This window comes from Quercus lobata, chromosome 3, assembly GCF_001633185.2.
Source record: "Quercus lobata isolate SW786 chromosome 3, ValleyOak3.0 Primary Assembly, whole genome shotgun sequence".
Taxonomy (NCBI): Eukaryota; Viridiplantae; Streptophyta; class Magnoliopsida; order Fagales; family Fagaceae; genus Quercus; species Quercus lobata.
Window position 1 is genome coordinate 73,981,059 of NC_044906.1, and position 18,163 is coordinate 73,999,221.

Sequence of the window (18,163 nt, forward strand, 5' to 3'; positions counted from 1 at the left end):
CACGGATATTAACTTCTTTTTTTGCTAACATTGATACTAACTGCTTCTATGAGAACACTCATCCGAAGATCAAAATGAATGACCATCTTTTGGAACTTAAAATGTAAACCAATGCAAATGAAAAAAACATGGCTAAATGCTTAAAATACACTTTACAGTTTTCAAGTTTGGAGTCAAATCTAAATCAGTCTAGTTGCTCTAATATGCCCCAATTATTACAACGATGTTAATTTAATGTGCAACTTTTGTTACAGTCTAGCCTGACTAAAACAATGCCTTTTTTTGTCCAAAGCAACATCATGTGTATGAGTTAAAAACAAAATTCTAACAAATGTTGATAGACCACATTAATATTATTGTAATACTCGAACGTGTAAATTATTAATTTTCATAGTTGAAGATGCAATCTCAAACTTCGAGGGTGTATAGTATCTAAGCCCCCCAAAAAAAGATTTAAAACTTTGTACAAGCCATATGAATTTTTGTATATTTAATTTTTAAGATAACCCTCAACATCACACTGGGAAGCCAAAATACATAAAAAGGTCACTTTTAGTTAAGACCTCTTTAAAATCTTTGGAGATATACATTTAAATTTATAAATTTGTAATGACATTAAACTATGGAATTGTGGAGGGGAAAAGGCTAATTATAACAAAAAAATAGCATACGTCTCCAGCAAATTCTTCAGGTAGTAGCTAGTTCAAGTAGGGTTTGATCTGTACTAGTGAGAAAATATTTGGCAGCAGCAGCAGCAGCAAGTAAGATAAAGCTTACAACACCGACTTTTAGAGTAAATAATGGACCAAATGTTTCTTTTTTGTGCTTGCTATCATTCTTGACACTAGATACAAACTCGCCAGAGCGTTTCACAGAAGGCTTTTTCATAAACAATGCATAGGAATCAATTTCTGCCCTTGTTAATGTGGGTTTCAAAGAATCCTTAACAATCTGGAAATGCTGATCACACACAACAGTAGCAGTAATGTCTTCCCTCAAAGCAACAATTCCAGCTTCGCTACACAGATCCTCCAGTTCAGCTCCTGTGAAAAGTTCGGTATCTCCTGCTATTCTTCTGAGATCAACATCCAGTCCTATTTTCATACTACGTGTATGTTCAGGAAGTATCTCGTACCAACCTTCTAGATCGGGTAGTGCTACATATAGAACCTACAATTTCATTAATAAAACAAAGACAAGTCCAAAAAGACTTGCCTAAGACCCAAAAAACTAAATACTAACAACAGGACACTAACAAGCCAATACCTTTTTTTTTTTTGATAAGTAAGAAAGATGTATATTGAAAAAAACTGCTTAAGCAAAAAGAGCACAAAGCAAACCAGAAAAATTACAAGGGAAAACCACAAAAAGACCAATACTTGTTTCCCACACTAGACTATAACTTTAATTGGAACAGTATATCTTACATAAAAGAGTACCACAAAAAGTTCAGGAATCTGAAGTAATATAGTGTTATCTCATGCAAGATGACAGGGATGCAAATGGATTCACTAACTCGCTATTTTGAAGTTCATAATCTCAAACTTTGCACTAACTAGAGAGAGACCTACTTTACAAGTATAATACTCACTATGAACATGAAGGACACAGTGAACAAACTTTCTTACCAGATCAAAGCGTCCAGGGCGCATAAGTGCAGCATCAATTGCATGAGGACGATTTGTAGCAGCCAAAACAAGAATTCCCTTAAAAAGAAAATGAGCATAAACATGAATTAGAGGAAAAGAAACTAGAAGCTCTTTCCATTTTATCCTACAGAAAATTTTAAGAAAACTGAAAAATACAAAAATTATTGCCAACGAATGCTTACTTTAGCCTCTTCTAAACCATCCATTTCAGTTAGTAAAGTAGATAGAAGCCACTCTCCAACTGTAATGTTGCTGCTTGAACTTCCACCTCTGCCATTTTAAATAATAGTAATAATAATCATATAGAGGAAGAAAAAAAAAACTACAAGTTTATTAATTGTGTTTGGATCCCATCCTAACACCTTCCATTGAAAGCCAGGACATAACCTAGCTCTCAGTGCAAAAACCACCAAAAACCGGGTTAAGTCATTAATTAAAAATCTTAACAGAACTTATATATCACACGATCACTAGCTGATATCATACTTAATCCTGCATGGCAATAAATAGTTCATGGTTCTCTATAGAAAATCTGGTTGTTGGAATTCTGTGGACTGACACAGTTCAACCACCTAATTGTTCAGGCTTGTATCACCAAGCAACCATTTTGAGTTTCCAGAACAGCAAAACACATACATACTAGAAAGGATTTAACATGTGCTGTACTTCTTGAATCATAGGAGTTTGTAGGGAGACACACAATCAAAGTGATTTCATGCTGTTATCATTTGAAAGTGAACAGATCAATCCTTAGAATAAAAGGTTTTAGAAAATTTGACAGAAATTTCCTACTGTAAGTGATTAATATTAAAATAAAAATAAAATAAAAAATAAAAAAAACCTCATATAAAAGGATGAAATATAGATGGTCTTATTTTAAGTATTATGAAAAACAAAATGAACTCATTTATAAAAAAAAATTAGCAAAGAAAAATTATTCCATTTTCCACTTCCTTTGTAAAAATATCCAAATTATCCAATATAAATTTTTACGACTAGAATTGAAACAAAAAAATTGACAAGCATGATATCCTGTGGAAACCAACAGCAAGTGAACACTTACATCACAATCCTTCCATGTATCGCATCCCCACAATCATGAGTTCACATTATGTATTCTTAAGTTGTGCAAACATATCTTTGCACGTACCACAAAGTTTTATCTACGCATGCTTGTGGAGGTTAGTGCTTAAACATATCTTTGCATGCACCACATAGTTTTATGCTAATGTCAAAACACATGGAGGGTAGTCATAGTTAGCATGTATTAACAACACGACACAAGCAAACTAACCGTTTAGCAGCAACGTCTACCTCATCAAAGAATATTATGCTTGGTGCTGTAAGGCGAGCTCTCTGAAATGTGTTCCGCAATAAAGCTTCTCCCTCTCCAACATTCATCGAATACAATTCTGGACCACTGATTCATACTTTATGAATTTCCAAGGCATAAAAATCTAAAAGGTTGAACATAAAGATTTTCATAACCATAAGCCAAAGCCAGACATAAACCTAATCATAATCTGTTAAGGGATCAAATGTCAGGAAGGGCTCTTTTGAAGATAACAAAAATAGCCATTTTGGGATAGCCATTTTGGGAGAGCCAAAGAGAACATTTTGCCATTGGAAATATCATTTTGTTAAATTGAGGGAGAAAAAAAACCTCATCCAATAGCTTGTTAGTTCTTTAGGAACTATTCAAATTAGATAAGGAAAATTCTTCATTTTTTTTCTTTGTTGGTCTCTTCTTATGGCAAGTCACTAGATTAGCTAATTCTGCATGGATTTTAATATTAAGTGCTACGCTTGATTTGGAGGGATTAATGGATTGTTTTAACCTCTTAGTTCATTATTGGTTCAGTCTCCTTGGCCACTGTTTACTACCCGAAATCTCTCCAGAGGGTACAGCTCATTGACTAGCCCATTTGCTAATCTCAAGATTGTTTTGTGATGGTTAACATTTATTATGTCTACCACTTTGATTGAGAAACCAGATGGTTAAATTTGAAGCTTTCAGTCTCAAATGCTTCTTTTTAATTTTCTGATGAGTAATCTCGATGTGCGTATAGCAGGTGATTCATAAAACAGGTGGATTTCAACGCTAAGCATATAATAACATCCAACAAATGCAACATGAGCTACATATCAGTTGTTGGGACAATCAAAAAGTTCGAACCTCAGGGAAAAAAAAGAAGCTTGGGCGGCATGAGCTGCAGCTTTAGCAAGAGTCGTTTTTCAGCATCCTGGAGGCCCATGAAGAAGAATTCCTTGTACAGGAGATATTCCCAGCCTTGAAAATGCAGCAGAATGTTTAATAGGCCACTCAACAGCTTGCCGGAGCTTTTTCTGTCCAAGAATAAAAAAAAGGTGTCCTCAGGAGTTCCACGAGGCTTTCAATGCAAAATGAGAAGTTTATATTACAAACCTTCAAATCTTTTAGTCCTCCAATATCTTCCCAAGTCACCTTTGGGATTTCCACAGTAACAGCTCTTGTAATGCTGGGCCCAACTATGGTTTTTGCATGTTCCCAGTCTTCAATTGTTACGCTGAGCACACTGGCATTTCCATCAGAAGACCTTTTGACCGCAAATATGGTAGACTCACGACATAAAGCTTCCAAGTCAGCCCCAACATAGCCATTGCAAGATGCAGCTATGGTCCTTAAATCAACATTGGGATCTAAAGGAACCTTCTTTGTGTAGAGCTGAAAATTAATTAACACAACTAATGTCAACCTTCAGCCAATAATAGTGTACTTAACTATCCAACCTCCTATCAAACTAGCTAAAAGATTTAAAATTAGTTTGAAGCACTACTGGCAGCATTTTGGGAGACTGATGAGTGTCATAGGATAATGGACCCAAGGATGGCTCATAAATTTAAGAGACTCATGCTAACCTTGAGAATTTGAAGGCGTTCCTCCTCAGTAGGTGTAGTAACTTCAACTTCAGCATCAAAGCGCCCTGATCTTCTTAGTGCAGGATCAATTGCATCCACTCTTCGTACACAGAAATCAGATATTAAAAATACATTTAAAGGTTTATACAAACAGTACAAAATACAAAACAAAGGAAATGGAACTGGAACTGGAAATTATATGATATTGAACTCACAGTATAATTCAATTGCCTTAAGTTCTGTAGAAGATCAGGTAGACTCGAAAGTTTAAATCACTACGAAACAACAGCTCATTGCCCACAATAAGTCTATTGAAATAAAGCTTTGACATAGAACGAATGGTATAAACAATTATAAAAGTTCCACACAATTCAATTTAAGAAATTGCTATAATCAAGATACAATAAAAAAATCACAAAATTACAGCAGGAAAGCTACAGAAAAATACGCTAAGGCAACCTGAAATCATATATTTGTAGCAACTCCAAATATATTCTATAAGTCAATAACCAGTAATGAAAAATATTTTGACAAAGCAAATTTCTTAAGAAACTCTTATAGATGTACAATAATCAAGTTTGTAGGAAAATAGAGCAGCAGAAACTCTAACTCTATAGATCTGAGAGAGACAATAACCTGTTAGTGGAGGCAACTATGACAACTTGTGGTGCAGAATTTGAGGAAGGTTTACTGGAGTCCATTAGTGTAAAGAGTTGAGAGGCTACACGAACATCTTGCTCCCTTCTGCATATGAAACATCACTTAGTGAAGCTATTCCAATCAGTGTCACAGGGACACAGTTCAGTTATATGCCATGTTCCACATCATCTTATAGGCAAATAATGAAAAAAGCAAATGGCATTATATCTGCAGTGTGCCTCAAATGTCAACACACATGTGCATGCACAGAACAGTTAAAAAGATAGGTGTCCAAGAGCAGATAGAGATCAGAAAAGTTTGAGTTTTTGGCCACTAGAAATTTAATCAACAAGACAATAGAAATTTTATCTCATTGCTCATGATCAACATCATCCACAGTTCAATTACCAAGGATATGATACTCACAATACCACCCCCCTTGACTAAAGCCTAATGAAACTACAATAATTCCAATTCCAAAGGGCCAGAAACTCAAACAAAGCCAACCTAACAAAGTCTCGATTTGCAACACTACCTAATACCATATTTTTCAATAAGCATATACCTACCTCAACCCACTTACATCATAAGCCCCAACTTACAGAGGAAAAAAAAAAGAATTTTCCTCTCACTCTCCTCTCCTTATAACACCTTCAAGTATTCAATTTCCTTATACTATTATTTTTTTTGCCACGCATATTAATAGAAAGTGCAGTTCAAAAGTCCATACATCAAATGGTGAGGTAACGAATACATCAATGTTCTCATCTACATACCTAAAATCATGACGAGGACAGAGTGCATCTATTTCATCGATAAAGATAACTGATGGCTTGCCCAACATTGCATGGGATGATGCCTTTGAAAATGCTTCCTGCAAAACTTTCTCAATTTCTCCAGCATGTGCTCTATGAACAGAGTGTGGACTGCAGAACACACCCACGAATAAAATCTATCATAAAATGATGAAACAAATAAAAATTCTGGAGGACATGAAACTATAAACCTTTAAGGGAACAAAGGCTTCAGCATCACACAAAGATCAGAGTCTTCAAAATCTAAAGCAAAGAACATACAAATAAGTGATGATCCCATACCTGATAACGATTAAATGTGCACCACATTCCTGAACAACTGCCCATACCAAACTTGTCTAGGATAGCAAGAAAAATAAAAATAAAATAAATAGGAATTAATCTCATAACTTCGAATACAAGCAAACCAAACCAAGACATCATGTCATCGCCAACTATAAGCTACTCAGACATGAATTAGACAGACAAACCTAGATAAGCATACATGTAGGCAAAAAGAGAATCTAAATAAAGAACATGAACCCTGTCCTCTCCATTCCCTGCAAAGAGTCAGCCTCCATTGATCGTGCAAAAGAATGAGTTACAGAAAATTTCACGATCAAGGGTGGAGTACTATAAATCTTATTTATAGTAGTGGTTCTTATATATTGTAATACAATCAAAGATGGTCCAAAGAAAAAAAATATCTATTTGACAGGACTTCTTCCCCTGTCCAAATTACACAATCTCAATCAAGTGTCTGTTGTTCAATGTCTCTTTTTTTTTTTGGGGGGGGGGGGGGGGGGGGGTGTGGGGTGTAAATAGTGTCTGTTCTTCAGTGATAAAGCAGGAAATGCTGCAAGATGCACAAAATTAAACCACAATCAGTGTTCCTCTTTCTCTATATCTCTCTCCCATCCCTTCATTTTTTTCCCTCAGCCTATAATCCTGTATTGAGTAATGATGTTTATATACATTTTCTCCCAACTCTCCATTGAGTAACGATGTATCAAATGTGGCTTGGGACAAATATTTTGTCTTTAATTATTGGTTTGAGCAGATGTTGAACCACCACACATGCAAACTTGCACTTGCAGACACACAATACACGACCATTTGGTATGGTCTCAGTTGCTTGGATACTAATCTACAAGAAGGCTTAGCATCATGGCTTTAGACATCATATTACAGTTCCTAGGTTTGTTTGGCTCTCATATGCTGTAACCACATCTGAAGAAAAAGTGGGGATTGTGGAGAACCATATGATCTTTCTCATCTGCTTTTATTCACTAAATGGCATGCCATGGTGCTGAATTTGGTGGTGGAACCACAAGAATTTCACTCAGAAACAAATTAGTGCTACCCTTCTTGTAGCAGATTAGGAGCTGAACAACTAGAAGCTTGTAATTAAGGTAGGTTTAGCAAGCAAAGAACTATTTCATGGAGCATAAGAGCATAATCAATTGATATCATAGCAATTTTTAGTATTTACTGAACTTCCTTTCAAAAATTATGGTAGATTCTGTAACAATAACAAAAATGAAATGTAAACTTCCAATGGGGGGGGGGGGGGGGTTGATTAATTATTTTCCAGGATTGTTTTTCAATGTACATGCACTTTACAAGAAGGCACCTCCAAGCAGCAAGTCAGATCAATGATGAGTTAAATTGACATCACCAACATTCAGTATTCACATAGATGATTGGAGGCATATATAAGCAGTATCAGCTTCCATTTTCTCCAATGATCTGGGTGTGATTGGCCACATGAGTTTGAAGCCATCCAAATGTTTAGACCAATCAACATGTTGGGTTGAAGTTCTAGGTTGCTTCTTCGGCTTTTGATACCAAATGTTCTCAAACATGGCTTTAACTATAAGAGAATAAAGCAATTCTGCCTTGGCCGATGAATTATAAGGTTACATCTCCCTTCCCTTATTCCTTGTGCTTTACATTTAATTTTTAATTATATATCTCCATGCACTAGGTAGTAATCCCAGTTAATTGTGTTTTGGTTTACTCTTATTCTGCACTTAGTTGAGTAGATTAAAAGCAATTAAGACGTACTTTAAAATTGGGGGTCTAAACAAGCTCTAGTCGTTATACTATTGAGCTTTCAACAATAATACAACATAATGTACGGAAACCTAAAATGGCATACTATCTCCACTACTCTTAAATTTTAAAGAGAACTTATCCTTCAAATCAAGTTCAATGAAACAACAGAATCAAAGTTTAGTTTAACTCTATCTTTGCACCAGCGAGTAAGAAGGGAAAATGCATTCACTATGGAACTGAAACCTTTGTAACACCAATCGAACCGTTCAGTCCTTATTTATTCTTCTTTAGCCCTCAAATCTTTCTTTCTTAGCCATAGAGATGCATGTTAAATTGATAGAAGAAGAAATCGCATTCTAAGATCAATAGTGAATATAATATGTTTATACCCAAAATAATTTTCAATCAAGCAACTGAAAGCTCAGAAATATTCTTTGTTAGCCCAAAAAAATAAAAAGGTTATCTTGATCCAATAGAAATTGAATAGGCAAAGAAATTTCTCATTGAGTTGCGTACTTATTTAGACCAGGCAAGAAAGGGCTTAACATTGGATGGCCTTCAGCACTAGGTGGACCCAAGGAGAATAGTACAATGAATTTTGCCGCCCAACTGCTGATGCTGCAATTCAAGATTGAAGAATTCTTAAGTTGGATTAAGAAAGCATAGAGTCTTGGAGTATGGATCTTTATGGGGTCCCTATGTTTAGGTTGTATTAAGCCAAAGGCTGTGAAGCGGTATTGAGGAGTAAAAATATAAAAATATAGGGGAATTTGGCATAAAAAGTTGAGTATAGTAAATTGAAATTTTATGTTATGCAGAAGTGTATGTTGCAGTCTCCTTGGAATGGGATCCTCAACAGGTAAAACAAATAGCTGTGGGTTACTATCAAAATTTGTTATCCTTATCCACAAACATCCAACTTGAAAACCAGAATTGTTGATTGAAGAACTCTCAAAATTCAACCTTGATTGTTACACATAACAGAGTCATAAAATGAATCCTTGAGCTGTACTATTATTTCAACTTTAATCAGCTTTTGCATCTTCAGAGCTCAACACTTATGAAGGGGAGAACTAGAAGATTACACAAATACATGCTATCATCGTTTGCAACAATAAAAGAAATGCTAAGCAAGATAAATAACAAACCATTATTAAAAGTAATGAAGAAATTTCACCATTACAGAATTGATCATAACTTTTTTTCCCCCATCTCAGGTTAAAGAACATAGCTGCTTTCACATTCTTGTCATAAAAACTATATGCAATTCAAATGACTAATATAGTACATGCTTTTACTTTGATTATAAACTCTTACAATGCTACTCAACTCAACAGATGAGTGAAGAAGCTATTTCTACTTGGATGGTGGCATTATATCTCCAATGTTCCAACGAGTCCACTACCAAACTCAAAAGATGCACACTTCTTTCTAAAATGAATCACATTGGGGAAAAAAATTAAAGCAGGTCAATGAATTGATCAATTCAAAGGAAAACCAAAGTTTCTATTTTTGGTGGTTTCACAACTTGCTTTTCTTGAAACTTATCTTCTTTAAGATGGCATGCTTGCCCTCATTGGCTATTTTGGTCATTACAAGTTTACACTTCAATCAAGAAGATTTCTTCATATTCCATTTTTGGTATATTGGGATTAAGGAAAATAGTAAACACCTTTTAGAAGAAAAGCCCAGCTTTACATTTTTACATACAATTACTTCTAATAAATTTCATATTCCTTCAAAGAATTTTTAATTTAGGTATAACTAATAATTATGGTTACACAAAAATGAAGCATGATTTTGACAACCAATATAATAAATCACAAAAATAAATACTATTTCTATAATTCAAGTGATTTAGCATGCTATTTGAAAGCAGATATCCATATGATAACAATACACTTTTATGTATACAGCTGTTGGCAAGCAAAGGCATGCCAAGACGGATGTTAGTGCAGTAGAATCCATGGGTCTAGGAACTTAATGACAGAAATTGGTAATCCAAATGTCCAAAGAACATTCAATGCATATGCCCAGGGCTACTAGAGTTGGTCAGGACTTGAAAGTAATTTTTAGTCAAAGATTTAAGTTCAGATTATATTAGAGCCACAAGGGAATGACTGAGGCATAGAATTCTAAAAGGACATCCAATTAAAAAGACCCCTTTATTAGTACCATATCAAGCCATACATGATGAGGATTACCAAACACAACATACTAAGTGCGTGCCAAAAAACTCCCATAACATGGAATCAAATTAAAAATACATATTATCTTGAGGAGAAATGCCAATGCCGCCAATAAATAGTTCTCAACCCTAACATATTGTCCACACAATGAAATGGTTCAATTTACAAGTACAGCTACTAAAACCAACTAATCTCTTCAATGGTGCAACAACAAACAACTCCAAATCAAAAATCACTTGGAACAAGACTTAGTCAAATTATGACCTTTATCAATAAAACATGAAAAAGATACATCGTAAGAGAAGCATTAGAATATATATAGGATCTTTTAAAGAGATACAATATAAAAGCAGACAAGGAGGCACTACTCAAAGAATCATGTGTAATATAAAACATTAATATATAGAGGATCAAATATAATAGGGAGGTTTAAAATGCAGTATTGAATGACTTTATATAGCTTAAATGCTGCATTTTTCTTACCACTAGAGCTGTAGACTACAGGTGTTTGCAAAAACATATGATCAATCAGTCAAATTCTAGATTTGATGAGATATTGTTGTAAATTTAAAGTCAGTTTTTAAAAAGACTCTAAGATGTAAATTTTATTTTTTTAATAAAGTTATTGTGGTAAGTAATATCAAGAATAAGATGCAAAGATGACTTGTTTTAATGCAAACAAATATACTCACTAACAGTCTCAACTTAATGATATAAAAGGTGGGTAAGACCCATTTTTTAGAGCTGTAATAATACATTAGATTTAACAATATAAAAAAAAAAGGTTTAATCCAAAAGAAAAATACATATACAAAAATTAAAACCACTCTTCCTCGCTCCACACACATTTATCATGGATGTAGAAATCACACTGGACACATTGTAAGATAAACTCTTTGCAAGGATCACCACAATCATGACATTCAGGGCTATCCTTAGTTTCCTCAATGAAAGTATGTGGGTGTGGATGACAATCAAATGTGTAAGTATCTCCAAACCAAATATTTGTGTATTTCCCAAGAATACAATTGGGATGAGCAAGATAAGTGCAATTTTCACAATAATAGAACCAATGCTTTGGGTCACACTCTTCTTCACAGATGTAACAATAAAATTCATTAGAATCATCTTCAATAGTATAACAGAGAGTGAAGGGATGCTCGTGTTATTTATACCTTGTGGTATATGGTAGTGTAGCGCAATTGACGTCTAGAGCAAATTCACAAATGGTGCAACGAAATATTATTCTCGTTTCAGAATTACAACTAGTGCAAGTTTGTTCACATTCTGTAGTGGAGAGGATAAGTTGGTGCTCATGTCCTTTGTGGGTAAGGATGTCTAATGCCAAAGTCAAAGCACATTGAACATCGAGATTAAGCATGATTTCTTCATAATAATAGGACAAGCCACTGCAACCCCGTTCACAGAAAAGACACTGAAAAGTCTCACCTGGTTTCGTTGGGATAAGGGTGAGTGAGTCTAGAAGTAATTGAAGTTGCATTGTTTTGGGTATATTTGCCACAAGATTTATGAAGAAAGAAGCCACACTGGAAACAACTATAAAATGGACCAAGAAGGGCTCGTGCGCACCCATTGCATTTTTGGTCAGTTAAAACCTCATTAGTAAGCTTTAAGTCATGCTTATGACTGAAGTGTTTGATTTCTGTGTCTATTTGAGTTTTGTCCACCCCCACCTTGGATTTTTTGACCTGGTAAGCTGCTGAGTCAATCGATTCATTAAGCTCTGGAACTTCATCCTCATCTCTAAATTCCGGCAAATTTATGTCCCACCTCATACTACAATCGAGGTGGGCAACATAATCGCATCTGGAGCAATAATAAAGCCCAAAGTGTGTGTCCAATTTTTCAACACAGATTTGACAAAACTGGGAGTTGGATTGATGGAATTCAAGAGAAGAATGGGTGAGGTGGAGGAGGTGCTTGTGACGCCTAATTTTGACTCTTTGTAGGTAAATAGAACATCTTCCATGAATCCAGAAATCACATAGATGACATAGATAGGGTGTACCTTTGTCTTCTTTGCCGCAAAGGTCACAAGTGAAGGTGATCCACTTCCAAACGGGAGTCAATGGGTGGTGGTGGAATTCAGCATCCATGGTAGGTGCTAAAGAAGCGCATGTGATGTGAAGGTTGAAGTCGCAACGGTAACACAGATAAGTGTATTCAAAACGAGATTCTTTGCAGAGTTCGCATTTGCTATTTTCTTTCTCAAAAAAAAAAAAAAACAATGATAACTTTTGAGCTAGAATTTACTCAAAATTTAACTTTTGAAATTACTCTTACTGATTTGGATTATGATCCAGGGGACCATTTGGATTTGATACCAGTTCACCTCACCCGTCAACATTTTTAGTAATCCAAAAATCTTGCCACACCTACAAAAATCAAATCACCCACATGGATCAAGTTATACTAGAGTAATTTAATAGTGCAACAGCTTAGAATATCAAATCCAAAGCAGGACATTGTAATCCTTAGGTTTGGTTAGCATCGAGCCTTAGTTAACCCTGTAGACAGTCTTGGGTCTCAGGAGGATAAATTGTTCAAAGTAAGGCACTGCAGAATTCACTCCAGTAGGAACATTTTAAAGCTTCAATTACTAAATAACCAAGTATCCTAAAATAAAAACTACCCAAGGATCCGATTGCAATATACCAAACAGCAGACAATGTCAAATAATAACTTTTTTGAGAGAAGATGCTGAGATAGGCTAAATGGAAATTAGAAAATACAACAGAACTTAACAAAGCCATTAGCCAAAGTAACTTAGTTGGCTACATTGATCCAATATTTCCATTCAGCTCTATTTAGAGTCAATGTCCCCTACTCCCCTGTTAAATCATTGATAATGGCAATAAAAAATAGAATACTGAATGAATGCATTCACTAAATTCAAGATGTAGCTTTGAGGAAAATATATAGAAAATTTGATTAAGACAGTTTTTAAACATGTAAGCAAAGACCACTAAGCTAACTAGCAAGGAGTTCTTTATTTCTTTACTTTTTCTCTCAATGTGGAACTCAACACTCAACCCTCACAGAGGCACTAAGAACAGTTGCTGACTTTGATTTGGTTTGGTATCCCTCTTCTTGTTGTGTTCGAGTTGGCTAGTCTCCACAAGAAGTCACCAAACCGACTTTGTAGCCGCAATCTGTGTTTTTTGTTGAAAGAGCTCTTTGGGTATATTTGGGATTGGGTTTTCTGAATGTTTTGTGCCACTATTGTAGTTACCTTTTTTAGTGAAATCTTCTTCTCAATGCCACTAGTGGACGTATGTCTAAAGCTAAACTATGTAAATCTCGATGTTCCTCATGTGGGTTTTTTTTTTTTTTTTTTTTTTAATTTTCTATTTCTATTTTGCATACATCCTCCATAATGGATCACACACATAACACACACACACACACACAGATCACCAGAATTCCATAAATATCACAATAATCATAAAATTCTGGCCTCAACCAGTCCACCACCCCAACAGCAGATCACATTAAAATTCATATCAGCATGAAATTTAATGTTTTTTTCATAACATTACTTTGAAAGACATAGTAATCCATCTCACAATATCCAATCACCACCATGGATAAAAATAGGCTGTCCATTGACCTTGAACAACTTGTAAAGCAAAAATTTATAGACTACATATCCTAATTTCGAAAGAAAAACCTATGTAAAATGTCCTAGAAGGCATATAAAGCAATACCTTCCCCCTGTGGCGTTATCAATATGGCTCTCAATTTTTCAGAAGCCAAAATATATGGCTCTAAGCATCAGACTCTCCATATCCTTTACATCAATAGTAATACAAACACTGTACAATGATTGTTTTTCCATACCGTTCGGCCACCGTAAGTCAGTCTTGTAGAAGAAAAGCTACAAATGCATATCATTATAACGTACAACAAAAGTATCAAGAGCCTTAAACTAGATAAAAATGCAACATATTTGAATCCATAATAATCGGATGGTCCAAATGCTTAGAGTCGAAAAAAATTACAATAATTCAAGGCAAGGATAAGTAATGAAGGCTATATCCCTTCCATTATTCAACCACAGTATGCAATTTTTTTAACTTGGAGGAGGTGGGTTTCTTTCATGCTTTCACATCTCTTCAATGGTAATGTACAATATCAATGAAATGAATCGAGAAGGAAGTTCATTGCCTAAATTTACAAAATCATGCTATGATTTTGTAAGATATTGACAAGAAAAATAAAAGGATGAAAAATCAAATTCCATTTTACCAAATCATAAGCAGAAGGTATGAGTATCGAAGACAAACACACAGACTAACATGGAAAACAGCAGAGGCCAACAATGGTTAAGCTTTAGGATGTGCTCTAGTAAGAATCGTGCGGCTTAACCATTGTTGGCCTCTGTAGTTTTCCATGTTAGTCTATGTCTCTGTCTTTGATACTCATACATTCTACATATATATATATATATATATAACAAGGTGAACCAGTATCACTACAGTAAATTCTATACCTCAAATAGACAAATAAAAGCAATCCTTTAGTTGACAAAAGAAAAACGGGAACTAGAGTAAAAAAGAGAGGGTGTCCCAAGTGTTAAGTATGAGGAGAAATGTATTAACACCAAAAGAGCCAGGGTTATTAATAAGAGACTGAATTCAATAAGAATGTGGTGTAAAAGGTTAGTTTTACACCTTCTGAGTCCAACAACAGTAAGCCACATCAGACATTTGCAAATAAAAGGTTAAGTACTACCACACTCGATCACTACCTCAACATTCTCAAGAACTAAAACAAATACTGATTAATAAGAAAATTAAAACCCAGCCATGCAAAACCCAGAACCATTTAAAATGAAGAAGTTGCTGGAGATTCTGCCAGTGACAGAGAGAAGCCAAAGAAGACATGGTGACTCCAGCCCCCACTACTATCAACACTATGGGTGTTCAAAACTCCAGCTAATATAGATGTTCTATTAATTTGAGTTCATATTTTCCACTTTGTTGACACCTTTAATGGGTATAAAATTGATGGAATCCAAAGAAAAGGTGTTTAGCAATGGTTACAGCAATAAATATCTAGTAGTTTCCTTCACAAAATGTCTTTAGGTTCTTGTGAAATATCTTCAACTTCAAGGTGGATGTAGAGGCATTTTTGAGTTTTGACACCGACGTCTTTTACAGTCACTGGTGGCATCACTGGATGCTTCGCAGCACGACATCTCCAGCAGCAACTTTTTGGCTCAACTGCGTGTACTAGAAGAGTTTGGGGTTTTTAATTGTCTGTATCATAGTGTTTAAAGGGAGAATGATTCAGTGTGGTTGGACCTAATCTTTTGTTTAATAAACAGACTTCCATGATAAGTATTGCTAGTTGCATAAGATATAAGTCGACAAGTCTTCTTCACCTCAATTGGGAGGAAGGATGTAGATAGCTCACATAGCCTACTTCCTAAATGTTAACTCCAAGCCTGTCTAACCTTGTTTTTTGATGTTCCATGAGGGGCAATCCAATGGGTGTATATTGCAATCCAGCAGGGATTGACAAGTGTTGACTCTGAAGATGCTCTACTAAACAAATGTTTCCCACAACTCCCGTTGTTACTTGGATATTCAAAGAACACTCAGCAACCCAGGCACTTCTATTTTCTAACTGTGTTGTAGCATGCATATATACCGTCTTGCAATTGTAAAAAAATGATGAAACCATGTGGGGATCGATTATTCTCACTGGCTGCATCAAATAATAAAGCATCCTATTTGAATTATCTGATTACAATAAGAAAAGCACAATTCTCCCGACGGAACAAATGCCCCTTAAATATTGAAATTCTAATTCAGAAAAAAATAAAAGTTAATAAGGAACAGCAGAAGAAATCTACACTACATGTTTCATAACCATGCATATCTACAGCTTATGAGGATACTACTAGTGTTTTCATTCTAGGAGTTCCAAATATCATTAACATGATAGTTTATCACACATCTATTGTCATGGAAGGAAGTTCTGCAATATAGCTCACCTCAGTTATTGATACAGACACACCTCATCCCATATGCCAGTGTTCCTTTCCCTGTAATTGTACAAATGTCAAGTACTTAGAAACAGAATTATTTTTCTTTGATATATTCTATAAATATATGGTTCATTCAACTAGCAAGAGAATATATGGATAGGTTACAATAGGACGAAAACATACTGTTAAATGTAAAAGACACAATAAGAAGTGAATGTCCATGGAATTTCCTTTCCTTTATTATGGGAGGATGCATATAGAAGTTTAGGCATCCTGTGACTTTCCCTTTCAAAACCCTTTTCTTTATGAGTAAATAATTCATTAAAGAGCAGAGGTGCAACCCATGTACAAGGGGAGTATGCAAGAGATACACTGACAATTACAAGCATCTAAATTAGAAATGGAAAACTGTCTTGAAGCTGATATCCACTCATATTAGGATCTAAGAAATAGAAAAATGCTTGGAACTTTGAAGGATAAAACATTATATATATTTAATGAATCCACTGTATATTTTATGTATATATGTTGTCCTACCAGGTCAAACTTAGTTAACAAGATTTTGTATCCCTTAAAAAATCCTAACTAGTAAGTCCATCCGTGCTCACATCTAATCTCCAAACTTACCTCCAGCAGTTCACCCAGTGCCTTGGTCCATTTTTGTCACCAAGACACCCAGCACATATTTCAAGAACATATTTCATATTAATAAACTTGTCAACAGCTTACTCTGAAAAGTTGTAAAAAACCAGAATCAGCAATATCTATAATTGTTCTCCCCCAAAGTTGCCAAAACACAGCTAAAGCAGCTAACTCCAAAGTAAATGTTTATATGGTAACTAAAACAGCTATATCCCATGCTCAACACACACAGCAAACGGCAGAATAGTACACAGGACATTCAACTTCATGCTTGACAGTCTATGTATTGAACAACTAATGAACCTCATTCAAAATTTCTTAATATCATCTATTTTCTAATTGTACTGCAATATGCAAAGGCTTTACATTTCACATTTTGCAGGAAACCAAACATAAATAACAAGCCTAAATAAGTGTAACCAATTATTTACTTCTTTTTTATTTCTATTGGTGAGATTTACGTGAAAATTTCATGAATTTCAATGAAATATCAAGACCAAACTTATGCAATTACAACCATCATTAGAATCCAACCCTGTAAAATTAATGGCATATAGGGTAAAAATTGTGATGAGCAGGGTTGAAAATTTTGATTTGTGAAGCCGAAATGCATTCTTCCTACCCAACCCAACACATAACTTACAAAACCCAATAAGTTTAACCAAGATTCACAAGTAATTGCAAAATGTTAAATGAATAAAGATTGAAGAGAGTGAAAGATAAATTTACATTGAGATATAAAGATATGGGAACGACGGCGTTTTACCAAGGGAAGGTGGTGAGTTCCACTACTCAAGTTAACCTCCGTGGACATCGCTGCGAGTCAAGCCGAGTCGAGCCGAGTCTCCCATGTACTCGCCATTTAAGCCAACCGAGTCATGACTCGCTCACAAGTCACAAATGAGAGAGTGAGAGTCAAGTGTGTGATTCTTTTGAGTCTATCGGTGTGTGTGAGAGAGAGAGAGAGAGAGAGAGACAAGGGACAGAACAGGGGTAGTTTTGGTAATTTGCCAAAAGGAGGTGGGGCGGGACAGCCACAAACTTTTGTTAAAGTGTCCCAAATGTTTGTTTACAAATATTCCCAAACAGACCACTTTTCTTTTTTCTTTTTCTTTTTTTTTCTTTTTTTTTTTTTGGGATAAAAATATCAAAGTTTTTAAAAACAGGTATGTAATAAAATTTGAATTTTTTCATTAATAGAAATTCTAACAACAAGAGGTAAAATACTTATTACCGATAATTATAAAAGATGATATTACTCAATTTTAATGTGAGAGC

The 18,163-nt window shown here is 35.0% G+C and overlaps 1 pseudogene; it reads right to left on the minus strand.

The window, feature by feature from the left end:
• Nucleotides 1–589: 589 nt before the first annotated feature.
• LOC115981449 lies at nucleotides 590–17,736 on the minus strand (annotated as a pseudogene).
• Between the last annotated feature and the right edge of the window lie 427 nt (nucleotides 17,737–18,163).